Source organism: Haemaphysalis longicornis, unplaced genomic scaffold (genome assembly GCF_048455015.1).
Source record: "Haemaphysalis longicornis isolate Haplotype H1 unplaced genomic scaffold, Haemaphysalis longicornis Haplotype H1 scaffold_6, whole genome shotgun sequence".
NCBI classification, from domain to species: domain Eukaryota; kingdom Metazoa; phylum Arthropoda; class Arachnida; order Ixodida; family Ixodidae; genus Haemaphysalis; species Haemaphysalis longicornis.
Genome location: NW_027526407.1, coordinates 80709353 through 80734718, shown reverse-complemented (window position 1 = coordinate 80734718; position 25366 = coordinate 80709353). Strand labels below are relative to the sequence as shown.

General features: G+C 47.1%; 1 protein-coding gene across 2 annotated transcripts in view; it reads left to right on the top strand.

Moving 5' to 3' along the window:
* The first annotated feature begins 4951 nt into the window (after positions 1–4951).
* LOC144143578 (uncharacterized) overlaps positions 4952–25366 on the top strand; it is a 133698-nt gene continuing 113283 nt past the window's right edge. The window contains exon 1 of one of the 2 annotated variants that reach the window (XM_077675379.1): positions 4952–5139. The gene's annotated coding sequence lies outside the window, so the exon portion shown is untranslated. Of the gene's footprint in view, positions 5140–5174; positions 5404–25366 lie in introns of those variants that run through there. The other variant, XM_077675380.1, reaches the window with a different exon arrangement.

The following is a 25366-nucleotide window of genomic DNA, read 5'->3' as shown; positions in this document are numbered from 1 at the left end:
CGGAGCTAGAAATTCTTTCAGAGCTAAAATGATAAAATTCAGTGCTGAATGATGCAAGGCACCACAAAGCACTGTCATGTAGACGCAAAGAAAAAAGTTGAGCAGTGTCAGCAACTCTTTGTAAAACTTTTTTTTTTTTTCACGCGTTCTTGTCCCCGTTAATTTGCGCGCAGTTTTTTTTTTTAGATGCATCATTACCGACTCGCCCAACTTACATCCATTTTACAAAGCATTTGTAATGGCGCAAATGCGTAACCGGCGAGTATACCCTCGCCCTGCATGCCGCATTCCAGTTTTTGTGGCCGTCTGACATTTGCGTGAGCGGAGAGCATTACGAGGCGTGCTGCGCGGAAGTTCTGGCTGGGAAAACAAACTCGTTAAATTGTAGTTGCGTTGTCTCTCGAGGGAGGAAGCTACTGGCGCCAGCCATAATTTATGTTCATATTAAGTGATGCATGATAGGCGGAAGAAGGTTTTTATTGTGCTCAGCGTTTCTACATAGCCAGTATTCATATTTACGGCCCCCAATTGAACGCACGTTCCGTGGTGTTACCGAATTAATCCTTATGTTGCTGGCTGAGTATTTGGCCAGCGAATAATCGAGGAAGTGAGGGGCAAGTCAAATGGTGTGCGGATGAAGAAAGAGGTAAATGTTGGTGTCGAGAAAGAAGGTTCAGGTGAAAATCACGATCCCACAGGGATGGCGTATAGATATGAATAAGAACGAAAGAAAAAGGGCCCAGATGATTGCCGATCATTGTCGTTCTGTCGCAAGCGACACACCGAGCCCACACGCGGCTATGGTGAACTAAACTTGTTCATCCTTAAAGGGACCCTGCAACACTTTCGATAAGCGCTTTCCCCCTTTCCTTCGTGTATGGAAGCAATGCGAAAGCTATAGTTATAGCCAGCACGGAGCGGCACTGCGTGATTTGCTCGTCGCACCACATACGCCTTCCGTTTCTGCTTTGTTTTTGTGGCTTTTTTTAAAGTTGCTATCGAAAAGCGTTCATTGCTGCAACTGAAGGAACACCGGCCAACAGCCGCTACATGGCCTTAGTGACGTGATTGGAGCCGTCGAAGAACGTCAAGACCGGGAAAGAGAGAAAAAAAATTGTGGTTGATTCCTCTGTCATAGGAATCAGAAAAACACGAAAGGGAAGTGTGCAGCGAAATCTGCAGCTGAGCATGATTTGCGGGTCGGCGGCTGTCTTTCCGGTGTGCTTGGCGAGCGATGTCCTGCCGGGGGGTCGCTTCGGCAGGTGTACTGGCGTCATTTCCATGACGGATATGACGTCAGCGAAACCCTGGTGTATCCCGGCATAAAACATTTTCCTGTTAAAATATAAAACCCGAAAACAAACAACCCGAAGTATAACGTACTCCTTAGAACTAAAGGTTGCTTCCCGGCAGGAAGACCCTGTGTGCAGGGGTGCACCCTTTACAGGCTGCTTGCTTCGTTGTACGGGCGTCACTTCCGTGACGGATATGACGTCAGCCAAATCTTCGTGTATCCGGGAATAAAACAATTTCGTGTTAAACTCTTTTGAGCGAGTCTACAAGTTATGCGATGGGCATAGAGCTGTAATTTTTGGCTGAGGTACTCTGCGACCCCTAATCTAAGTACTGGGCGTGTTGGGGGACTACGTTGTGCAAGCATTTGGGATTTCAAAAAAAGTTGAAAAAAGTGTTGCAGGGTCCCTTTAAACGTGTGCTCTCGCATCCGCGGTCAGCCATATTGCAGTGCTCCTGAAAAAGGGGGTAGAGGGGGGGGGGGAAATTGGCCATGTATCTGGTCGCCTCGCTGCAAATGTCGTCGAAAGACGATAGTCTTCTGCCGTCGCTGCCGTGTAACCACCTCTCCTCCTTCCCCCGCCAACCTCGTTTGCTGAACTCAATTCAACTTTCCCATGTTCGCACTGCTGGCGCGCCATCGGTTGGGACCTTTTCTTACTGTTTGGCTTGGCGCTCGAGCCAGGAACTCCAGGCTTGAGCGCTATCTCTTTTCGTATTTTGTTGAGTTTGCTATCGCAAAAATTACGCCCACGTCTGTTTTTGACAATAAAATAACACTGCTAGTGTCAGTTATGTATTTGTGTTTTGCCTCAAATATTTTTAATGTTTTTTTTTTTTGCTGAAAAATATTAAAAAGTATGAAGTATGCCACCAGATTAAGTAGTTTGGCAATGTTTTGCATACATAAACGTCTCGTTCAAGAATGCCTTTAAATTTTGAATGGGCGGCTGAATGTAGGAACAGACAGACAGACAGACAAACAGAAGGACGGACGGACGGACGGACGGACGGATGGACAGACAGACTGACCAAAGATTCGCGATTAAGTAACCAAAAAAAAAACTCGTTAGTTAAAACGAAGGAAACAATTGTACTGTTATGTAGAGTACTAGTTCCAGCTGCATCCTACAATTCGTCTTTTCGTTTTAAATATTGAAGGAATTTTAAATGGCTTTGTTATTGTCCCATTTTTCTTTGCCAGGCCACGCAGGCGCGATCGGTAATGAGAGCGCTTACGCTTGGGAGAAGAACTACGCTCCAACCTGGGCTGCCCCGTCCCATTCGCAAGTTGCGGCCCCGACCGAGCAGAGGTCAAAGGTGCAGCCGAGGAAGCATCCAAGAAAGTCCTGCAGAGTCTGATACCGCACGATCCTGCTCCATTGCCGGTAGGACTGCCGCGTGACGCCGCGTGACGCCGATGAGCCCGGCTCCAGCCGTGCTCACCAGGATGTGCTGGCCAAGTGGCGGGCATGCGTGCCGATTAAGCGCCATCAGCGTGTTACCAGGACCATTAAGTTCCTTACGGTACACTTACTAAGAAACTCTATGACCAGGACCCACCGCCTGCAACAGCCGCTCTCTGCACCCCCTGCTCCACATGGGCCTAACCTACGGTGCATCTTATGCTTTAGAAGTACCCGGCCCTACACATGCAATGGATCAAGTATATTCCGCCAAGTGTTAGGTGTCTTTCTGACTGGACGACTCCGGTACGAATCACCGATACACGGCAGTGGCTGCCCTCTCTCTGAGAGAGTTTGCGCGCTGCGCAGTCGTTGATCGTCACATGTTAACCACCACCTAAACAAATTAACCAACTTAACCCGCTCCCCCTTTATTTTATTTTCCCTCGCAAACAAACGTGTGATCAATCTTCTAATAAAGGTCTGCTATGTTATTTTCCTTTGCTCGCCCTTATGTTCTCGCTCCACTTTTTCACGCATCCCCTATTTTGCCTCTTGGAATGAGATCCCACGTACACCCTCGCACAGATCTAGACCGCACGAGGAAAGAACTTGAAATTTCGAAAATCCTGAGACTTCTCAAATCAGGAAACCAAGAGTGTTCCGGGGCGTGATTGTCTTATTTATTTATTTATTTATTTATTTATTTATTTATTCCGAGAGCATCCTTCTTGCTAGTGTCTGGAATCGTTATCGCTCCCGTGTCCAAGGTCAAATTGTTTGATCAAGGTCACGTTTGTTTGATGCTTCTTTTTTTTTCTTGTGGCTTGCGTGGTGTTTCGTTTCGTTATTTTATCTACCGTCAGTAAAATTATACACACACATGCGAAACATATGTAAATGTTTGCGCTTTCCCAAGCAGTAATAATCGCGGGTAGGCGAACGTAGTTATATCTGCTTGAACGCGATTTCGACAGCTGTCGTGTTTCTGCTCCATGAACGCGGAAAACGTATCTAAGAAGATGAAGGGGTTGGCCAGACGGCGAGAAATTGAGTCATGCGCAGGGTCAACCACTTTGTACAATCATTACGTCTGTTATTTCCTTCCACGAGCCTGGCGCCCAGTTTACTGAACAACATCCGCCCGCGCGAAAGGTTTCTTTCGGCGACAAACTTCTCCCTGCCGTCGGTAAACTTCCCTGCACGTGAGCTGTTTGCGCATTGTTCAGGCCTGCGACGTCAACCGTCGAGGGCTTTGCGCCCACAAGGAGAAAAGAACGCGCGTTCCGCAGCAAGGCACGTGCAAGTAGTCCGGCCCGGGACCCTTCCGTTAGCGCAGGCGAACGCCCGTAGAAACCGTCTGCGACAACGTCGACATGTGTTAGTTAGTTTATTGGTAGGGAAGCCTCATTGGTAGGTCCGCGCGAGCTTCCTTGCAACGAGTCGGCTTAACGAGGAACAAACGGCCCGCAAATAGTGCGCGACGGCGCGAGGATCGTCTGTTATGTAATGTGTCGTCTGCGGCTCTGGAGGAACACCCAAGCGCTTTCCACGTAATACAGCGTGTGTTTCCTTGGTCGCGTACAAATAGTAGCGATGTTTACGCGACTTCATCAGAACTATTAACGTATTATCTAACCGCGAGGAAGATTGGGGGAGGGGGGGGGGGAATTGGCGGGTTAGCTTGCTTCTAAGAAAAAAAAAAGCCGGAGAACTTTGCTTCAGTTTTGATACACAATCACACTAAACAGAAGACAACACAGAAACGGAAGTTTTCCTTGTACATCTTCTATTCCCTGTAGTTTTACGTTTCCGTCCAAGTTTATCGTAATTAATACTAAATGGCCCAAATTTTAGCCGCTTGCTTAGTACGTAACTGCTCAATTTAGCAGCCAGAAAGATATATAGGAATATTACGTTTAGGTCGCTGTCTTCTGCTACTTCATCGCTAGAATAGCAACGGAGGCTTCAAATAAATGCTAACAGTTGCAATCATAAACTGGAAAGGCAAACAACCTTTCCTGCTTTCGTAATGCAGACACAGCGCGTTCCGGAGTCGTCTGCGAACCACTTGAAGCAGACGACGCTCTGGCGGAGGGATACACAAACCGGCGAAATAAAACGCGAGGAGGTTAGAGAAAGGAGGAAGGGCCATTGAGCGACGATCGCGCGCTACATTGCGGCGCGGGTGGAAATAGTCCGGCAGGCAACAGCCTGCGCGCGGGCTTTTTAAGACTGCTTTTTTTCTTTCTGTACTTGGTTCGCGGCACAAAACGGTTCCGAGAGGCGCGCTCGCTGGAGAGGCCGTCAGTATTCACTCTCACTTGGCCGTGTGTTGTGTGCGTAGGGCGTAGGTAACGGACTATGGGGCTCCGGCGCACGCATCTGGAGGAACGTTAGAGGAACGTGACAGCCTACGTACGGCCTGGAAAGAAAAAAAGTAAGTGCGGGGTTTTTGCGTACGCCGATCGCGCGTTCACCTGCTGCGTTTCTGACTCGCTTCCGTAAGCTCTCTCTGCCCGATCCGACTTTGCCGAGTTTTCAAGCAGAAACGTCCCTAGGTGAGCCTCAGCTGGACTATCTTGGGAGCGCATGTGCGTTTCGTCGTTTTGGTTCGTTGTGGCGTTTTCTGGACGCGGCGCGCGCGGGCTTTCAAGTTTGACAGCCTTGGAAAATCGTGGACGAGCGAGGACCGTTCGCATCTGTGAGTGTTCGGCTATTTTATCGAAGCATGCACGCCGGTTTTTTTGTTGGTTCTGTATTGATTTGTGGGTAAAACCGTTGCGGGCCTGTAGCCTGCAGAAATTTAAGCGTTTGTTTTTGTTGTGTGGGTGTTTACGATTTTGCACCATTTGGTGTTGATACACTCATACCAAGCAAAGCGCTATAATTGATGCACTGTACCTAACGCAGCATCCATACGGTTGCGAATGCGTTCAATTTAATTGTTATTTCATCTTCCGATATCAGGGAGAATGTCTGTGAAGAATGTTACAACATTCTCGGCTACAGAAAAGTTTAGTTAAAAAAAGCAGTTATTTGGCTATCTATTGTGGACGGCACAAAAGTTTAAAAGCGATAATGAGTAAACTAACTGGTCTGTATTTAAATACAACATTACAATTTTCGGGGCAAACATTCCAGTTGAGTAATTTAACCAGCCTTTACTTTAGGTTAGCCTCATCTTGCCCTGCTTTTGAAGATATGCGTGCATGGATCAAAACACTGCCCGTCACAGATTACACCTTTGGATATCTTGGTGTCAAGGTAGGATTCGTCGCGTTTGGCCGAAATGGGAGATCGAATTTTCACCGCATGTTATCGTGGTGGATATTTCGAATCGTGTGCTTGTTTTAAAATTTTTAAAGATCCGACTAAGGGTGGCGAAAATTATTTTCGGTAAATTTTAAGCGGGGCGATGTAAACGTCGATTATTTTGCCGACGACGCCAATTATTTTGTTTTGAACCGGTACCACTGTTGGCATTTAAATTTGGAAAGAACCGTAGATTCACCAACTTCCCTGCTACCGAAAGTTTTATTTTGTAGGCCTCCGCAGGAGTGCTCAAAAATTAAAAAAGTTGCCTGTTTTCAACCACCTGTATGCACTCGGTGTTGACATACAGACGCATTTTAATAAGCGGCCGCTGAAGGCGCCAGCGAAATCTGTTTTGTTTAATGAAATTTTCTTTTTCTGATGGTGTCATGACTGTCTGAGTTTGTGTTATCGAACTGCACATTTAACGAATACCTCGACTTCGAAGCCACGTTCTTTATAGTGCATACCCATAAAAATTTCGGTTCTTTTAAGAGAGCTGTGATAACTGGGCAGTATATATTGTTCTTATGCAAAACGGATTAAAAGCGCTGCAGACGATGTCATCCTTCTTCTCATTTCGCGAAGAGATTTTAACAGCTGGTATCGTCCATACCGTATTTCTGGGAGATATTTGGTTTTCTTTGGCCGATTACTACAGTTTGCTAAAAGAAACGCTATAAAATAGTATCTCAAACGGATGCTTTTAACCTGTGGTAAGACCGATATACCGTGTAAGCAGCTGCGACTGGAGAATTTGTTTTTGTACCGGACGCTCCTTTACCATAGCCCTCCGCATTTGCATATTTGTGAAATTTATAACACACGTGCATTAAAAGAAATACTGCTCAAAATAACGATTAGCGTTGAAGGATGTACAAGGGGTTAGAGACCGATTGCTACCTGTGTACGTGAAAAAGAAAGAAGCTAGCGAAATCCTGAAAATTGTTTATTCGTTACTGTGCATTTTTATTGTTTAGTTTGCCGCGACTATTTGGCTACTGCCGGATTTGCCTACCGAAATGGACGAATTTTCGTTTCGTTCGCTCACATTTTGGGGGGGGGAGGGGGGGGGGGGTTACTCACGCTAATGTACATTTGCACTATTAGAATGGTCAAATGGTCAGATATGTTCACTTCGCCAGTTACGCATTTTTGTGCAGATACATTCTTTTCCGGGTGCCTACTCGGCAAAGAATGCTTGCGCCATCAGAAGGGTTGCTACATTCAGTGGTAATTAAAGGGACCCTGTAACACGTCCGATAAACGATTTCACTCTTTCTTTGCGTCTGTAAGCACTGCGAAAGCTACAGTTATCGTCAGCGCGGAGCGGCTCTGCGTGATTTGCTCGTCGCAGCAGATACGCCTTTTCGTTTCCGCTTTGCTCTTGTGGCTTTCTTTTTAAAGTGGCTATCGAATGCGCCAAGTTGGCGCCTTACTTGGCGCCTTACTAAGCAACTAGAAAGCAAACTTAGGTCGGCTCAACGGGTCATGGAACGAGTAATGTTAGGAATAACACTTAGGGACAAGGAACGATCGAGGTACCTGGATCAGAGAACAAACTAGGGTTGACGATATCAAAGCCCATATAAAGAAAAAGAATGGACTTGGCTGGCCACGTAGTGAGACGAACCGACAACCAGTGGACAATTAGGGCAACGGAGTGGATACCAAGAGATGAGTCTAGAAGAAAGGGGAGGTATATAACATGATGGAGGGATGAAATACGGAACTTCGGGGAATAACTGTGGACTCGAGGTCAGGGGGAGAGGCCTTCGTCCTGCAGTGGACATGAGCGGGATGATGATGATGATGATGATTATGATGATGATGATGATGAGGTGAAGGAGAAGATTGAACGTGGTCATTACTGCAGCTGAACGAAAGACGGCCAATAGCCGCTACACTGCTGTAATAACCGAACCAGTGGTCGAAGAACGATAAGACCGGGAAAGAGAGAAAAATCTTTTGAGCGAGTTTCTGAGTTATCTGGTGGGCATAGAGCAGTAATTTTTGGTGGAGGTATACTTTGCGACCCCCTAATCTAAGTACTGGATGTGTTGGTTGACTACGTTCCGCAAGCATTTAAGATTTCTAAAAAGTGGAAAAAAAAAAGTGTTGCAGGGCCCCTTTAATACCACAGCCGAGGTATTTCTGCCTGCCCGTACTGTAAATTTGAGGTGTGGGTGGGCGTGATCGACACGTGCACGCGTGAGTCTACTAGCTGAGCCGTAAGCTCCATATTGTTGTCGCATAATGGGGGAGGAAGATCTGACACGCATCCCGTGACGTGCAGGCGACACTTTGGCGCGTTTTTTTATATCGATTGGATACCGCTGATCATAAGTAGTCCGAACCAGAGAGTGCGACAGCACGATGCATCACTTGAGCAAAAAATGGCTGAACAAACAGCATGAGAATTCGCAGTGCGCGCGTTAACATGCGTTAGCGTAACCCTCAGTTCAGGTACCTTGAAAAGAAAAGAAGGACGCAGATGTGCACGAACCGTCGTCACGCATGGTTAGCGCGAAAAGACGGGTTAGTTTAGTTCATCGATTGGGAAGAAAATGGGCGTTTCGAAAAATTAGCATAGACGCGGGCGATTGCGTGGTGATTAAACTTGCGTGGTTGTGTATACTTATAATATGCATACTGTCGTGTGCGGCTAACCGCTGGCGCAACTTCAAGGCCGATATGAAGCTGCGTTCTTAGTTGATTGAATTGGTATAAGAGGGACATTTACCGGTGCGCGTGACGTGCTTGTCAGCCATTTTAAATGCTGGAGCAATTATAAGCGAACTCGACGATTAAACCCGTCTGCTGTATGAGACACTCGATCAGTCACACTTTCGCCGCGCACGAAAACGCTATTCATAAAAGGCGCCATAGGGTCCACACGCTTTGGTACCAGACTGCATATATTGTCCCTGAAAGGATGCCTTCCGAGCAATGGATATGTGCTCAGTAGTGAAGCCGCTTTTAAAGGGGCTAAGCGCTCTGTAAGGAAACATGGGGTCTTGTGAATGCACCACCTGGTACTTCCAACTCTGGTATCCAACTGAGTATGTGGTGCGTGAAAAATATATTTCCAGCAGTGCATTTGTGTATAGCAGGAAAGCGGATTTTAAAGAGGTTAGGTGTATAACGCTTTTAAGAGTGCGCGGATTCTTATGGATGTATTTAACAAAGGTCCTAAGGGCATTGCTACTTTCGTACACAGGATGCTTATGTGGAGCCTGAAAAATCTCTTCCCAGCTATGCATATGTGTATAGTTGTGAAGCCGAGCCCCGGTGTATAGCATAGCGATTCCCCTTGGGAGTTCTTGCAATGTGTTTTTCTTTTTTTCTCATCGAATAAAGCGGGATAGAACAAGGTGGCTGCGGCAGCAGGCAGGGTGGGTGGTCTTTGGGTGGGACGTCAAAGCACTCTTGAGGCGAGGTCGTGGTCTTTGCGCGTTAGTGCGGATCGACGTCGAAAACGTGAACTTCTCTTCGCGTAAGAAAGAGTTGATTGCGATACGCGGCGTAGGGGTATCGCGCAGATCACCATAAGTTAAGTTAGTCGCAAACAAAGTTTCAAGCATCAAGTGCACGGGAACAACACGAATGCGGTTATCCGACTGGGATTTTACCACGTCAGCAGTCAGTGCCAGGGTTTCTGCGTTTGGTGTGTGTGACGTACTACTGGGAGTTGCGGTCATAGATCTTTTATTTATATAAAAATACTCTGGTTGCGGTGACCCGTGTGAGAATGCGTGAAGGTACGTTAACCGAACTTCACCCTGTCGTTGTTGGGTTCAGGGTAACGCGTCAGCTTCGAGTCGTACGAAACTACAGGAAAGGATGATTAGCAGGACTGCAGCTCGTGAGATTGTGGACACATACGGGAGCGCTGCAGACGTGTTGAACATCATACAGTGCAACCGCGTGTGCGGCGCGGTGTCGTGAAGCGGATCTGAATCGAACGGAGTTCTAGTCTCATTGCGAGAAAGGGCGGCGGGCTCGTGATAAAGTGGTCATACAAATACTACATCAAGCACGCGCTGTGCCTCAGAAATCAAACACGAAGAAAAGCAGCGAGCGCTCGTTGCTACGCAACGCCGGGGCAAGCGCAGAAACGCGTGGAGCGGTAGAGCGTGCCGCCGGCCGGGCCCTCTTGATGAGTGCAAAACACTTTTCTGCCCCCGCGCTCCTCGATAACACCTGAGGTAAACCGGTGATCCGGTGCGGTTGGCTTCGGGAAAATAACGGGTTTTATGCGCAGAGCACTCTAGGGGCTCGCTCGCCTTGTCGTCGTAGCTCGCTCGCTGGACCCAAGTAGAAGCCACACGGCGTTCCGTCGTCGCGGCGTAACCCAGAGGCTTCCAAAGCCAAGCGGTTTATATAGTCATAAGCGTTCCAAACTAGTGAACCGCTGGCTCTTGTCATAGATCTCCCCGTTGTTTAGCGCAAAAAAAAAATAACTGTAGTTACATTTGAGGCAAAGTATACTTGATTACCCGGCAGAGCCCGCGTTCATTTAGTTAGGAACGCTCGTTGGGTTATTTTTTGCGACAGTAAGCGAAAAAAAGTGTCAGTGCAACGCCGGGACGTGCGGGAGGAAAAGCAAGCACAAAAAGAGCAGAACTCCAGCAGCTGGCGCAGTCAGGCAGAGGGCGCGCGAGCACTGCGAGGGCGGGAAATTTGAAGTGCATTGAATGATAGCAGTGAGGGTATAACGGCGCTACAGCCCTTTATGGCGAATCACTGCTCTGAACTTCCGACAGCTTTCACATTGAGTGGATGGGCTTTAATTTTTGCGCCATAGGCTCAGATTTTCCACTTGCGAAGTGTTCGCGCCCATTAAAACACGGGGAAAAGCGGCGACACTGCATCGCAGCCGTTGAGAGAGTTCTCTGTGCGGATAGTACGTGCACAAGCACTGCTCGAAAACATTTCATCGGAGGGGCTTATCATAATGCAATCCCATTCCTACACGCAAGCAGTGCGTCTGCTGGGTTTTGTTTTTACAGCGCTTTACGGGGCGACGTGTTCGGTGTCGCAGTGAGGCGTCCGCCCAAGGTCGAGCGCGTTTTCCTCGAACAGGCTCGTGACGACGCAGTGTCGCCAAATTGCTTTCAGCGGCACTGAGCTTGAGCATCATTGATGTATAACATCGTGGGGTCATGCTCAGTCTTTTTTTTTTTTTTTTTGCCGCCCCCTTCAGGGGATGTATACCAAGCTCCTTGGGCAGAAATCGCAGTCGAGGGAGGAAGTCTTTCCAGGTCTCCGGATGCTCTTTGCGTAATCCGCTGAGCAGTCATACCTTTTGCGCCCTTTCGTCTTTTCTTTCCATTTTAAATTTTGGCGCCAATGTTTTCTCACGCCACCTAAATGTCTGCGTATGCATGCTTGTCGTGCTTCTCGGACGTCAGCGACTTTATACCTGAGTTCGCGCGGAGGGACTCTCCTTCACGCAGTTTGAATGTTTCCCCAATTGCACCGGTCTCAAACGCTTTGCTTTTTGTGGCATATTTGCAGTTCTTGCGCGGACCCTTAGGGAAAGGTGTACGTTAGACAGCTCCGAGCCTTTGTGAGTGGTTCGTTTGGCAAAAAGTTCCTCCGTACGCGTGCTTCGAAGCTGATAACATCGTCCATACCTTCCCCTGCCGATATTTATCGAAGGCTTATACTCGTTACATCGTGTTCGCGTCTCTTTATCCGCTTTCGTTTCTTCGGTAGCCACTGTGGCACAGGTTCCGACATTTTTGCAAGTATTTCTTGCTCATTTCAGCGGCGGCCATATTTCTTGCGCATACCCGGGCACCAACGCCGCTCATTTGCCCAATGGGCCACTGAAGCATTTTGGCTGAGTAACTTTGGTGCCTCTATGCACCGCTGTCGTTTATACACCCCGCGTACGCCTCTTCCTGTAAAATACCAGCTCACTTGAGGTGTCTTTGTGCGCGTGGCCAGCCACAGGAATCTAAATTAGTTAAAGTCAGACGGATTTGACGCTGTTTTTGTAGATCTATATCTCTCCATCACGTTACCGAACAGCGTCAAGTATAGCTTGAATTTTCCTTAGCTCTTTAGTAAATCGTAATTTTTCGTGCGCGTAGTTAAAAATACGAAGAAGTTGCCGAGCGCGCGCGCGCGTGAGCGCGAGCCTCGCGGCGACCGCCCGGCAGTTAACAAACCAGGAAAATGCCTAGCACTCGTGCTTGCGTGCATAGCGACGACCGCCCAGCGTCCCCGGCGCACGTTTGTAAAGCCAGGCATATCCACTTGGGAGATTGGCCGAGATTGGCAAAAAAAAAAAAACAGCGTTCGCCGTTATTGTGAAAACACTGATTGATTGATTGATTGTGGGGTTTAACGCGCCAACGCAACGCAGGCGATGAGGCGCGCCGTAGTGGAGGGCTCCGTATTAATTTTGACCACCTGGGGATCTTTATCGTGCGCCGAAATCTCGTACACACGGGCGTTTTTGCTTTTCGCCTCCATCAGAAAAGCGGCCTCCGCGGCCGGGAATCGAACCCGCGACCTCGTGCTCAGCAGCGCAACGCCTTAGCCACTGAGCCACCGCGGCGGGTATTGTGAAAACACTTGCTCGGAACGAGAAAGACAGGTCATAGCGTACGCCCCTCCAAGGTGATGTCTAATGATTATCACTTCGCCAAAAATGAAGCAAGCTCATACTTATAGCGACAATGATGAGGTGAAGGCCGTTGCGGCAGCGTAGAAGAAAATCGGCGGCAATCGTGGACTTAAACCGTCGTGACGGTCGTGAAGGTTGCGTATACAGCTTCACTCCCTTCAAGTCGTACGCGTTAAGCCCGTTCTACATGGAGCGAATTTCACCTGCGAATTCGCAGTTGCGGCGCCGCCCGTGCGGCAAAATGATTTATTTTCCTTTTTTCACCGCTGCGACATGTTGTCAAATGCTAAGCGGCGTTCGCTAAAGAAGTTCGACTCTTCCAAACATTTGGAAATTCGCCACAGCAACGAGAATAGATCGTTTTGGTGCACGAGCGGCGCCGCAGCTGCGAATTCGCGAGCGAAATTCGCCCCCCCCCATGTAGAACGGGCTTTAGTGTGAGCTTCCGTCATTTTTTAAGTGCGAATGCACTTCTTAAGCGAGCCTGAATCGTCCGCCGCCGTCATCCGCATAGCAACAGCTGCGGGTGCGCGCGCTCCTCGTCTTCCTCCTCGTCTTCCCTAGCAACGGGGGGAGATGGGCGCGCGCTACTCTCCTCCTCCTCTCTCCGCTCAGTGACTGCGGGTGTTGGGCGCCTCCTCTCCACTTCGGGCGGGAGAGCTCTCGCTCGCGTAGCGGGCGCTCCGCATTCCGACGCGTGAGGGCGCTCGTGTAGCCCTCGCCGTAACGGCGGGTGTTGGGCGCCTCCTCTCCACTCCAAGATCACGATATCCACCGTAATCGCGCAATCAACAACCGTGCATTCGCACTTACACACTCTCCCCCTCAGGGAAGTGCGAGGGAATTTTTTGTTATTTTCTTCCTCGCCATAATGGCATGCGCGACCAAGCTTCGGCGCTGTCAACTCCGAGTATCACCCGAGGGAGCAGTGTTGCAAGTTGAGCTTACAAGTTTAGTCGGCGCGGAGTATCCCCCTTGGGACATCCATTCCTCAGATCACCCCACGAGTCGTGACTCCATTTCAATACCACTTCTTGCGCTGCTCGCTTCACTTAAACGACACATGACTACGCCCGTGGGATGGCATTTCGGTGGAACTTAAGCCTAGCACCTGCAAAGAATGATGAATAGTGAATGTCTGTTGTGTACACGATAGCGGGTCTCGCAGGCTATTATAAGTTCGAGCTTGCTCGCTATATTAACGCTTACCGTCGGCATTGCCATCATTCATCCTTTGTTGTTTGTCCCAATGAAAACATACCCGAATGACGTTCAACCCGCAGACAGGCTGTCATAGCCTTGTAGTCGTTTCCTGCTCCAACGATTGTTCGCATCTTGTTCTTAATACGTTTATTCTTTCTCGACAGACCCCGACAAAAATGTACACCTGGTAGACAGTTTAAAGCACAAGACACAGCCTTGCTGAGAGTAAATTTCGTCGCAATTCCCGAAGAAGCAGTGAACAACCTGTGCAAGGCTTCTTCTGTCACGCGATGTACAGTCTTTGTCAAAATATTCTAGGCCACGCCAAAAGTTTGTTCCACAAAGTATTCAAGTAATAAGCTTAACGTTTAACTGTGCCCAAAATATTTTATGGTAGTTAGAAAGAGAGGTGTTGTACCTTGCTTTCCGTTATAAAACGTGTCAGCCTTGTTTAAAGGAGCCATGAAGACAAAATACAAGTTGGGTTTATTAGAAAGACTGCTTAGTCCCGATAACAATGATACCAATATCATCACAATCTGTGAACACATAACGGAGATATTAAAGAAAACGTGTGAAGCAGTGGCGACTCCCTAGCCGATTTCCCGCAACTTTTCTACGACGTCACGGAACCTTGTTTGTGCGATTGGCGGCCGCCTAACTGACCTGTCGCGACGACACATGACTGGACGTCTGTAATGGGGCCTCTAGTTCCATTTGACCGCATCACTTGAATGCTAACGGGCAGTTAACGCACTGAAAATTATGTTTTATTGTTGGCCCGTATGACATCATTCTTGCTCATAACACGTCACTGTGGCGCAAAATTTGAAAGTTTTTAAATACTTCTAGCTTTTTTTTTCGTTAAAAAAACATATTTTGTGGCTGTAATGGAGCTGAGCGAGATACTGAATCCTAGTTCTTTCGAATTAAACGAAGTTGTATTTTCTCCTCATGGCTGCTTAAGAGGTAAGCTTGTACTTGAGAATTTTTCGCGGCGTGTGCTCTTTCGCCGTGGCCTAGAAAATTGTGACAAAGACTCTAAGCCAGTGCGTATGGATACACTCATAACCTGAAATTTTGGTCTACGTTCTTGCGGATTAATTCTACGAAAGATTAATGAATTCTTAATTCTCTCTGTACGGTGCCTGCGTATTGAGCGTCTGACCCATCCCTCGTTGTCCCCAACGCATTTCTTGGAATCCCGCGGGGGATACAAGCCGTTGCGTGTCCACGTGGCGTCATCGAGACTTCCAGGAACGGAACAGCACCTGGCTTCCGGGAAGGGCGTGGCGCCGCGTCATCTCTTCGTGCGCTGCCTGAGCGCGCACCGGTCTCGTCCAACACCGCCCCGAAAGGGGAAAAAAGGGCCCGAGTGCATCCTTCTCTCCGAAGGACAAACGTCACGCTGTGGGTAGATCCCCGTTGGTCGATGTCTCTGGCAGAGCCCCCGAAAGGGACCGGGGGTTGTCAGGGGGATTTCGAGCTATCCCTGTTGTCAAAAAGATCCCGGGCAATCTTCACCAACATGAAACCTGGGGAGGGGCGAAGCATGCAGTGTATAAGTTTATTCTTGGCGCCTTGGCGTTTTTACCAACGGAGATGAAACCGTTGCGAGGTAGAAATATTCAGCTTTGCTCTGAAAGTCTCTTGTCTTTGAAGCACGAAGCACTCTAGCGCGAGGCGTAAACGAGTGTCCCTGTGTTTTAGTACAGTGACTACATGAGACGACGATTACGACGATGACGACATGAGACGCCGACAGCCGAGCCCCTAAGAGGCTTCGCTCCTAAAAGTATGGGCCCAGCCCTTCCTCCCCCCTCGGTCTCGGCACAATTAAACGAGCCATGGGTCCAAAAAAGACTGGCTGAAAGAATCCAAAGCAAGGCTCAATACGACCGAGCTATTTTTTCAGAACACACGTCCCGTCCCGCCTGCAAGACTTATCTTTATTTAATTCCCCATTCGCCGTGTTCCTTTTCTTCAGTATACCTTGTTACTGACGCATTGACGTAGTCGAAGTTCCGCTGTTTCTGTGAAGACGAATAAATGATTTCCTTCCATTCGCGTTGTATACACTGTGTCACGCTGGAAGGCGCTTGCAAGTGCATTTCGAGTGCCACGAGGAGGATACGGTTTCTCTTCCCTGACCAAACAAATATAAACCTTAATTATTACGCTATGTAGGATGTTTGAAATTGATAAAAAAAGCTATTACTTAAAATAAATGGTGTTTGAATTAAGATCCAGTTAAAAAAAAAGCCAGGCTGAGCTCTGTCAAAAACTATTCATTTCTGACGCTGCAAGAAAACGCACCCTGGTTGCTAGAACGACATTCATTCATTCATTCATTCATTCATTCATTCGTTTATTTTGCATTTTCGTAACAACAACAACAGAAAATGCAGGAAGGAGGGCAAAAAGCTGGACGCAGCCAGCTTGACAGGGACCCAACTCCCTTTACAAAGCAGTGGGGCACATAGCGAACAATTCCGGAGTTTCTTATTTGCAGGTAAAAAAAATACAACACCAGGCAAAAAAAAAATTAAACTGGAAAAAAAAAAGTTTTTTTTATCATGCTTTTCACGTTCACAAACAAAATCATGACACTGGACATTTGCAGTGCAATGTAAAGAAGGATAAAAGAAAAAGAAAGACTCATCTAGTACATAGTTACAACTTTGTAGGATTTCGGTGGAAAAAAAAGTGCAGGATTCTACAGCACACAGAATATAGGGAAAAAGAACTGCAAAACATTGGGATCACGTTACAAACGCACAATGGCAATTACAAATGAAACAATGCATAGCAATTCAAAGAAAAGAAGAAAAAAAACGCGGTGTTTACAAATGATTGTGAAGGTAATAAAGTTTCAGTTGAGTAGGTGTAATACTAAGTAAATTAATTCCTTTGGAGGCGAATTCATTTAAAATTCGTGGTACACGGTTGTTAACCATATCCAGGCCGTGGTTGGTCCTACAAAACGGAATCACCCAATTATCATTATTTCGAAAAGAATACCCGGTTTCAGGGACACTCTGCAAACTGGATAGAGATAAAAATGTTGTGTTATTATGCTTGAGGCTGTTTTTGTACCTGATGAGTAAATTGAAATTGTATAAAGAAGTAAACGGTAAAACCTTATAGGAATGGAAAAGATGGTCAACGGGTGAATGATAGCTTAGGTTTGCTATGTGTCGGAGGGACTTTTTTTGGGCTGAGTAAATCCTATTTATATTTTGTTTTGAGGTAGTTCCCCAGACCAAGGTACAATAATTTATCTGGGAGCAAAAAAGAGCTTTGAAAACTAATAATTTAAATTTCTCAGGTAAAACATAACGGACTCTGCAAAGAGCGCCTGAGACCTTAGCCAGAGAACTGAGCACTCGGTTCACATGCGAAGTCCAAGACATATTCTGATTAAAGATTACCCCAAGTGTTTTAATTTCTGACACTACTTCGATGTTGTTTAAGCCAATTCGAACGCGAAACTGATAATATAAACGCTTCTGGGAGGGGGTAAACACAACTGCTTTGGTTTTCGTGGTATTTATTTTAAGTGAATTAGCCGCACTCCATATATTTAGATTGTCCAATGTAGCGTTCGCCATTTGGCAAAGTTCATGCGGATCTTTAGATTGTATAAAGATGCTCGTATCATCGGCATAGATAATAAATGTAGCTTCAGTAGTTATGTTTACGACATCATTGACATATAGATTAAAAAGTAGTGGCCCGAGTGTACTACCCTGAGGAACGCCAGCGGTTAGTTTCATAAATTTAGACATACATTCATTGATCAAAACACACTGTTCCCTATTGTCAAGGTATGATCTGAATAATGCCAAGGCAACACCGCGGAAACCATAGTGTTCAAGTTTTAATAATAGTGAATGGTGATTAAGAGAATCAAATGCTTTTGAGAAATCAACGAAAATACCCATGGTTAGTTTCTTATCTTCGAATGATTGTAGGATAATGTCTTTTTGTGTTAGTAGTGCTAGCTCTGTCGATCTACCCTTCCTAAAGCCAAACTGCTGAGTTGATAAGATATTATTCTTGTCACAGAAAGAATTGATTCGTATTGATATAATCTTTTCTAGAGCTTTTGAAAATGCAGGAAGTATAGAAATCGGACGGTAGTTTGAGAAATTGTTTTTATCTCCAGATTTGTATATAACTACCACTTTAGCCCGTTTCATTTTGTCTGGAAACACCCCAGAGTGCAAGCATAGGTTATAAATATGCTCCAATGCAGGTAAAATACAGTCAAGAACGTACTTTATTGGTCTTATGCAAATGCCATCAACATCCCTGGACCTCGAGTTGCTCAGCGAAATAAAAACTGCGAAAATTTCCTGTTGCGTCGTTGGGCTCAAAAATACGCTATTTTCATTAGGCGTCGTCAAAAACTGCCTGATAGATTCGTCATGGTTACTTTTAACTAGGTTAGTAAAATAAGAGTTAAACTCATCTGCCAGATGTACGCCACTAAGAACAGCCACTAAGATGTACGCCACTAAGAACAGTAATAGTATGAGCAATAATATTGTCACAGGACAAGGAAGAAGTTGGCGCTGGTGCACAGCGCCAAGGAAGCCCGACCGAAGGCGACGACGTTATGAATGCAGCAGTATAGTCCGGTCTTAGCTGTCATGGTCGCCCACTAAATTATCGCTTCATTTCCTACCCCCCCCCTGCCCCCTCCCCTCCCTCATACCCTGAAAACACTTCAGAAGGCTCTGGTCCCTGGTATAGGTGCCGTTATGTTGGTGTGTCTGTTAGCTGCTGTTGTCAGGAGCCTACGGAAGTCCGCAATCTCACTACTTACCTAGAGTCTTCCTGCTGCAGTAAAGGTTCTCTCTCTCTCTCTCTCTCTCTCTCTCTCTCTCTCTCTCTCTCTCTCTCTCTCTCTCTCTCTCTCTCTCTCTCTCTCTCTCTCTCTCTCTCTACTTAGCCCGAGGCTTACTATTCCTTGTGCTCGTGCATTTCTGTCGAGGCGTTGTTGGCTGCCGTCGCGTTTCGCTGTTGCCGAGAGGCACGTCAAAGGTCTCTGCCCCGGCTTATAAGAGCAAGAATAAATTGATTGATTGATTGATTGATTGATTGATTGATTGATTGATTGATTGATTGATTGATTGATTGAGGTGCATGGAGGGTCAGAATTTGTATCAGTGCACGTCCAGTTATTCGACGCACATTTGTGGAGAAAAACTTCACGGTGGACCTCCGGGACAGCTGTGAAGGAACCTGAAACGATGCGGAAGAGCTGAGAGCTGAATTGATTCAGCGCTTCGTATAGCGGGTGACGAAGTACTGGAAACGTTTTGCATACGCTGTTATCTTGATTAGCTAAAGAGTGCGGAAACTGACCCGAGACAGGGATGATCGAAAAAGACTTGGTATTCTAAAAAAAGGCACTGCCTTTACCATCATCGCTAGCCTGAGGTGCCCGCTGAAAAATTGTTCTAGTTTTTTGGGGGATAGAGGTGACGGCGCTGTTTATTTGCCGCGCTCTTTTCAAGTGCAGACACCAAAAAGAATAAACAAGGGGATGACTGAGGCACAGTTGATCACTGTATACCCGTGGACTTTAGCATATGCCTCCCGAATCGTTGAAGTGTACTGGGAAATTGTCATTTGAGGCAAACAGCTTTTGGTAGATGATGGATGATGATCGATTCCATCGCGATTGTGACCGTACAATGCTTAGAGACAAGGCGGGGCAGTGTTTACGATAAATTGGCACATGATACAACGCCCGCCGTGCTGTATTGTATTTCCATCAAATCGCGTCCGGTATACCTGGGACGGGTGGTCCACATTTACGAAAGGTCCCCGCAGAAAAAGAAACACCCCGCCAGTTCAATCAGAAAAAACCGCGCTGGAACCCGTCAATCGATGTAATTAGTTTTTGGCGGGCTAGAATAAAAACCTCAACGACAACAATCAGAACAAAAAGAAAGAAGAAGCCCGGGTATTTAAATACCGCTTTTTTATGCGACCGTGAGATACGTAGACGTTATCCATTTGTTCGCACGAAGTGGCGTGCTGCGGGACCTTCTATCTGTTTTCTTTTTCTTCGCGTCTCACCCGCTCTGTTGTCGATTTATTCATGCTGGACATATATCTCCCGGTTCGCGTCTCCCCTATATAAGGCAGGAAACGCTGCATGTCGCCGGGGGTAGGCGATAGCTACCATCGATGGCCTGCGGCTAACGGTTCCTGGACACGTGCCGACGCCCTGTTGCCAATCTCCCTGGTCACGCAAGCCTAGCCCATCCCCCCTTTTCTCCCCAATCTACCAGCGGATGTATGTGTTACTACGGTTCCTTTGTTTTTGCACCGCGAATTCGTTTCTAGCGTGCCGTGTTGTTACCGAGATGTGCGCGACTGGCTCTGCTGCCGACTCTTGCATCGACCCTTCGCGATCGTTCCGACTGATACACGAATATATATATATATATATATATATATATATATATATATATATATATATATATATTATATATATATATATATATATATATATATATATATATATATATATATATATATATATATATATATATATATATATAATATCAACCGGCTGGGTGCGGTGTGGCACGACATGCACGCGGACAGTCGGTGGGCAAGTGTACACATTTCCACAGACGTCGGTGCCAGGAAGTTCTTTCCGCTTAATTCATCTGGACGAGCCCAAGAGTGTGTGCTGCTGTATCGAACTGCGAAGTGCTCTTCGTTTTGGCACCGTATACGGAGCGGGGGAATTGAATTACAGTAAACCTGGGTGTAAACGAGTCTTCGAGACGGGAAAAGTGACTTAGTTGTAAGCGGCATTTCGTTAAAGAGGGCACAATCTGTTGTTCCTGCAGTACTGTGTGGGCCGTGAAAATTCTTCGAACAGAAGGAGAACTCGAGTTAGAGTGAACTAGAATACTTGGGTAGTGGAAAAAGCGGCCGCCGCCGAGTGAGGCACTTCGTGTCAACCCCGCGCGGTGGCGCTCGCGTGCCCCGCCCGAGCGCTTTTTCGCCTCTGGTAGCGGCGGGTAGGCGTGCATTGGGGCAGTCTCCGAGGGGCTACAGTTCTTTTTTCGTGTAAAAACCGTTGCTAATGCTATTAATGTACCAGGGTTTTTATGGGAAAGGTAGCTACGTCGTGTATTTACTGTTTGCTCATTTCTTCATCCCATTTAGCCAACAGGGCAGACCGCGCCGTGCTTTAGCGATCGAGCTCGTTATCATGCCGATATTTTTTCTTCGTGTTTGATGATTTTGCTATCGTATCGTGTCAGCTGAGGAAAGAGTGGCGGGCTTTAGGCTGGCCAGCATACGTCACTTCTGATTTTTTTTCTTTATTTTCTTGCTGATTTTTCTATCAAGTTCTGCATACCGAGCAAACTGCGTCGTGCGTACGCAAACGTTTCCCGTTTTCTTTTTTCAAATTTGACCCATGCAACACACATGACAGATGTCTTAAAACTTCAGTCAAGTCAACGAAAAGAGCGCAAATACAGGATTCGCAACCGCAATCCTTAGAAAAGCACCAAGTCACACGGCATAATTTTATTGCGTGATCATTTTATTTATTAAATAAACATAATTTTATTGCCCGTGCGTGTGCGCACGCGTGTGTGCGTGCATGCATGCATGCGTGCGTGTATGTGTGTTCGCGCGTGTGTGCGTGCGAACGCGTGTGTGCGCGCGTGCGCGTGTGTGTGTGTGTGCGCGTGTGTATGTCCGTGTGCGTGTGTGTGTGCGCGCGCGTGTGTGCGTGCGCGTGTGTGTGCGTGTGTGTTCGCACGCGCGTGCGTGCGCGTACATGCGTGCCTGCGTGTGTGTGTGTGTGTACAAGTGTGCCTGCACACGCACACACACACACACATACATACATACATACACACATATATATATATATATATATATATATATATAGCGAATATATATAGCACCAGACCGGTATTCTGGAGGTCGTGGGTTCGGATCCCACCCGGCGGGCATTTTTTCACCACTTTCTTTTCGACTCAAAAAATTCTTCATCTCTTTCTATGACCCACCACAACCTCCCCTTTGCTTTCCGAGGTTTTCTTGACTGCCAACCCTTACTTTCTGTCTATATATATATATATATATATATATATATATATATATATATATATATATATATATATATATATAAAATAAGGGTTGGCAGTCATAGAAACCGATGAAGAATTTTTTGAGTCAGAAAGAAAGTGGTGAAAAAATTCCCGCCGGGTGGGATCCGAACCCACGACCTCCAGAATACCAGTATGCCCGCCGGGTGGGATCCCAACCCATGACCTCCAGAATACCGGTCTGGTGGCACCAGACTGGTATTCTGGAGGTCGCGGGTTCGGATCCCACCCGGCGGGCATTTTTTCACCACTTTCTTTCTGACTCAAAAAATTATTCATCTGTTTCTATGACCCACCACAACCTCCCCTTTGCTTTCCAAGATTTTCTTGACTGCCAACCCTTATTTTCTGTCTTATTTCACAGAGCCCCTCATTTCCCATTTGCTGATTCGCTATACATATATATATATATATATATATATATATATATATATATATATATATATATATATATATATATATCTTGACATAGAAAATATTTTTTGAGAATAGTATCAGCGAAAGATATTTATAACGGCGCCGCAGTGACCTCGCACTTTGATTTTTTTGTTTTTCATTTAAGCTAAATGATCAATGCGGAAACTTTTTGGCATCAACCATCACGAAGACACTGCATGCGCTCAGGCAAGGACGTCCCAAAATATTCTTGTTGAAGCCCAAGCCTGGCCCGGGCCCGAGAAAATGCGTGCTACCTGGCCCGGGCCCTTGCAGTGCACTAATTCACGCAACACACACGATACGTTTTAAAAACTTCACTCAGCGAAAAGCATCAACATTCGCAACCGTACGTAGTTCTAAGAAAAGCACCACATGGCACACTTTATCGCGCGATCCTTTTAAAAGTGCACAGTAATTGGAACGCTGGTTACCCATTAACAGAAAATAATTAGCGCTTTAGAAATGCACAAGTTCATGAAATGTACTGCCCACGTCTTGCAGACGTAACATAATTATGAACAGTTAGGAACTCAACAAATAAAAGCAGGGTAAAACAAATCGCAAATATAAAATATTTCTACCAATCACATAAATTTATTAAGGGTGCAGTCCCCCCCCTCCCACAATACGGCACAATCCTTTCAAACTGCATGAGCCATGGCCCTTCTGCAATTAGAGACCGTCGCACGCATAACACCCTGCCCGTATTACCAGTAAAAGACAGAATCAAGAACACTTAAGGAACAGTGCAGTGCCTGCAAGGCTCCTCTTGTAATTACACACAAAAAAGACCATGTGCAGCGGTTAAAAAACGTCAAAACACAGCGTGAATCGCCGAACAGCAGCATAGCGGCACGTCGATCAACGCGCGCCGATTCGGGATCTCCTCGGGCGGGGCACACCAGCGCCACGCGCGGCGGTTAACACGTTTGGCTTCAAGGGCGCCGTGGGGAGCAGCCGCCGCTTTTTCCACTACCCAAGTATTCTAGTTCACTCTACTCGAGTGAAGCGATTTTGTTACAGCGCACGAAGTCGCGGGTTCGATTCCCGGCCGCGGCGGCCGCTTTTCTGATGGAGGCGAAAAGCAAAAACGCCCGTGTGTACGAGATTTCGGCGCACGTTAAAGATCCCCAGGTGGTCAACATTAATCCGGAGCCCTCCACTACGGCGCGCCTCATCGCCTGCGTTGCGTCGGCGCGTTAAACCCTACAATCAATCAATCAATCATTTTGTTACAGCGAGAGTTTGGTTTATATGCGTGTTAGGGACCCACCTCGGAGAGATTCCGCTTCTACGAACTCAAAACACGCATGCGCCCCTCGTAGCTCGATAGCGCGCCTTTAAAGCCACAATTCTTTTGCACTTTGCATTCAAAGTGCGTTGGCACACTTAAGTGTGCCGACGAATTTTTATTTTTCTTTATGGCGCACTTGAGGCTTTCGCACTTATGGCAATCACCCCACGGCAAAGAAAAGGCCGCGCGCTTATAACAGTATAACACCCACTTTTCCTTGAGTGTCAGCTTGGAAAAGCCTACTCGCCTCCTTGCTTAGGAAATAAACCGCCCGTGAACTTCTTGAAAAAAATTCGAAAGAAGCACTTAAGACCGCTTATGTCGGACCACACGTGTTAACAGTCGAGCTGTTGATTGATTGATTGATTGATTGATTGATTGATTGATTTATTGATTGATTGATTGATTGATTGATTGTAGGGTTTAAAGCGCCGACGCAACGCAGGCGACGAGGCGCGCCGTGGTGGAGGGTTCCGGATTAATTTGGACCACGTGGGGATCTTCAACGTGCGCCGAAATCTCTATCACACGGGCGTTTTTGCTGTTCGCCTCCATCAGAAAAGCGGCCGCTGCGGCCGGGAATCGAGCCCGCGACCGTCGAGCTGTTGTAGCTCAAGCCTTTTAGTCCGTCTGCTGTAGGACTTGCGTCACGCATGGGTAGGGGCAGGTTTTCGAACCCACTGATAGAGGGCGGAGTATTCTCGCAGGGGCACGTTCCTCTTCCTTTAGCTATAGGGGAGAGAGAGAGGCGAGGGAGAACCCACCGCTGACGTTTAGCTGCCGATACCTTTAGGCGAACCGTAGAATTCGCGCGGTGACGGCGCTGCCGTTCTTGGGCTAGCGCCCGTTGACGTTCCAGCTAACATAAAAGCACTACAGCTCCGCGCTGTTTCAGCAGATTTTGCTCTGGGTGGAACTGGGTTTAATTTTAGGGGCGTAGTCCCTTAGGGGCTGGGGCTGCTGGCGTCTCCTGTCGTCGTCGTCGTCGTCGTCGTCGTCATCGTCGTCGTAATGGTCGTTCGTCTCATACGGCACTAAAACACCGGGAAACTCCTTTACGCCTCGTGCTGGAACGTAACGCGTGCTAAAAAACACCGGGACAGTCGCTTACGCCTCGCGCTAGAGAGCTTCGTGCTTCAAAAACAAGAGACTTTTTCAGCAAAGCTGTGTACCTCTACCACCTAACGGTGTCATCTCCGTTGGCAAAAACGCCAAGGTGCCAAGAATACACTTACACACTGCATGCTTCGCCCGTCCTGGGAGATGGCTCAGGAATTTTTTTTTAGAAGTTTTCAATGTGTGCGATGATAATCGATTTCTCACAAAACCACGGGTCTCGTTGCCTATCTCCAAGGCTTATTGACTAATGGGTTCTGGACGTCCTCTCTCGTCACCGACGTGATCTCACGGTGGCGACCGGGTTTGTTGAAACAAGGAGGCGGCGTTCCTTCATCTCTTCATATTGTTGCGTCAACATCGGCGAGGGAGGAAACGAGGGACGTGCCGACGTGGTGACTGACACAATGCACGCACTCCCCGTCACACGCTTGCCCCCTCGCCGTAAACACTGCCCTCGCACCAACCCACCAACTAAGATAAAAAGGCCTAAGAGAGAGAA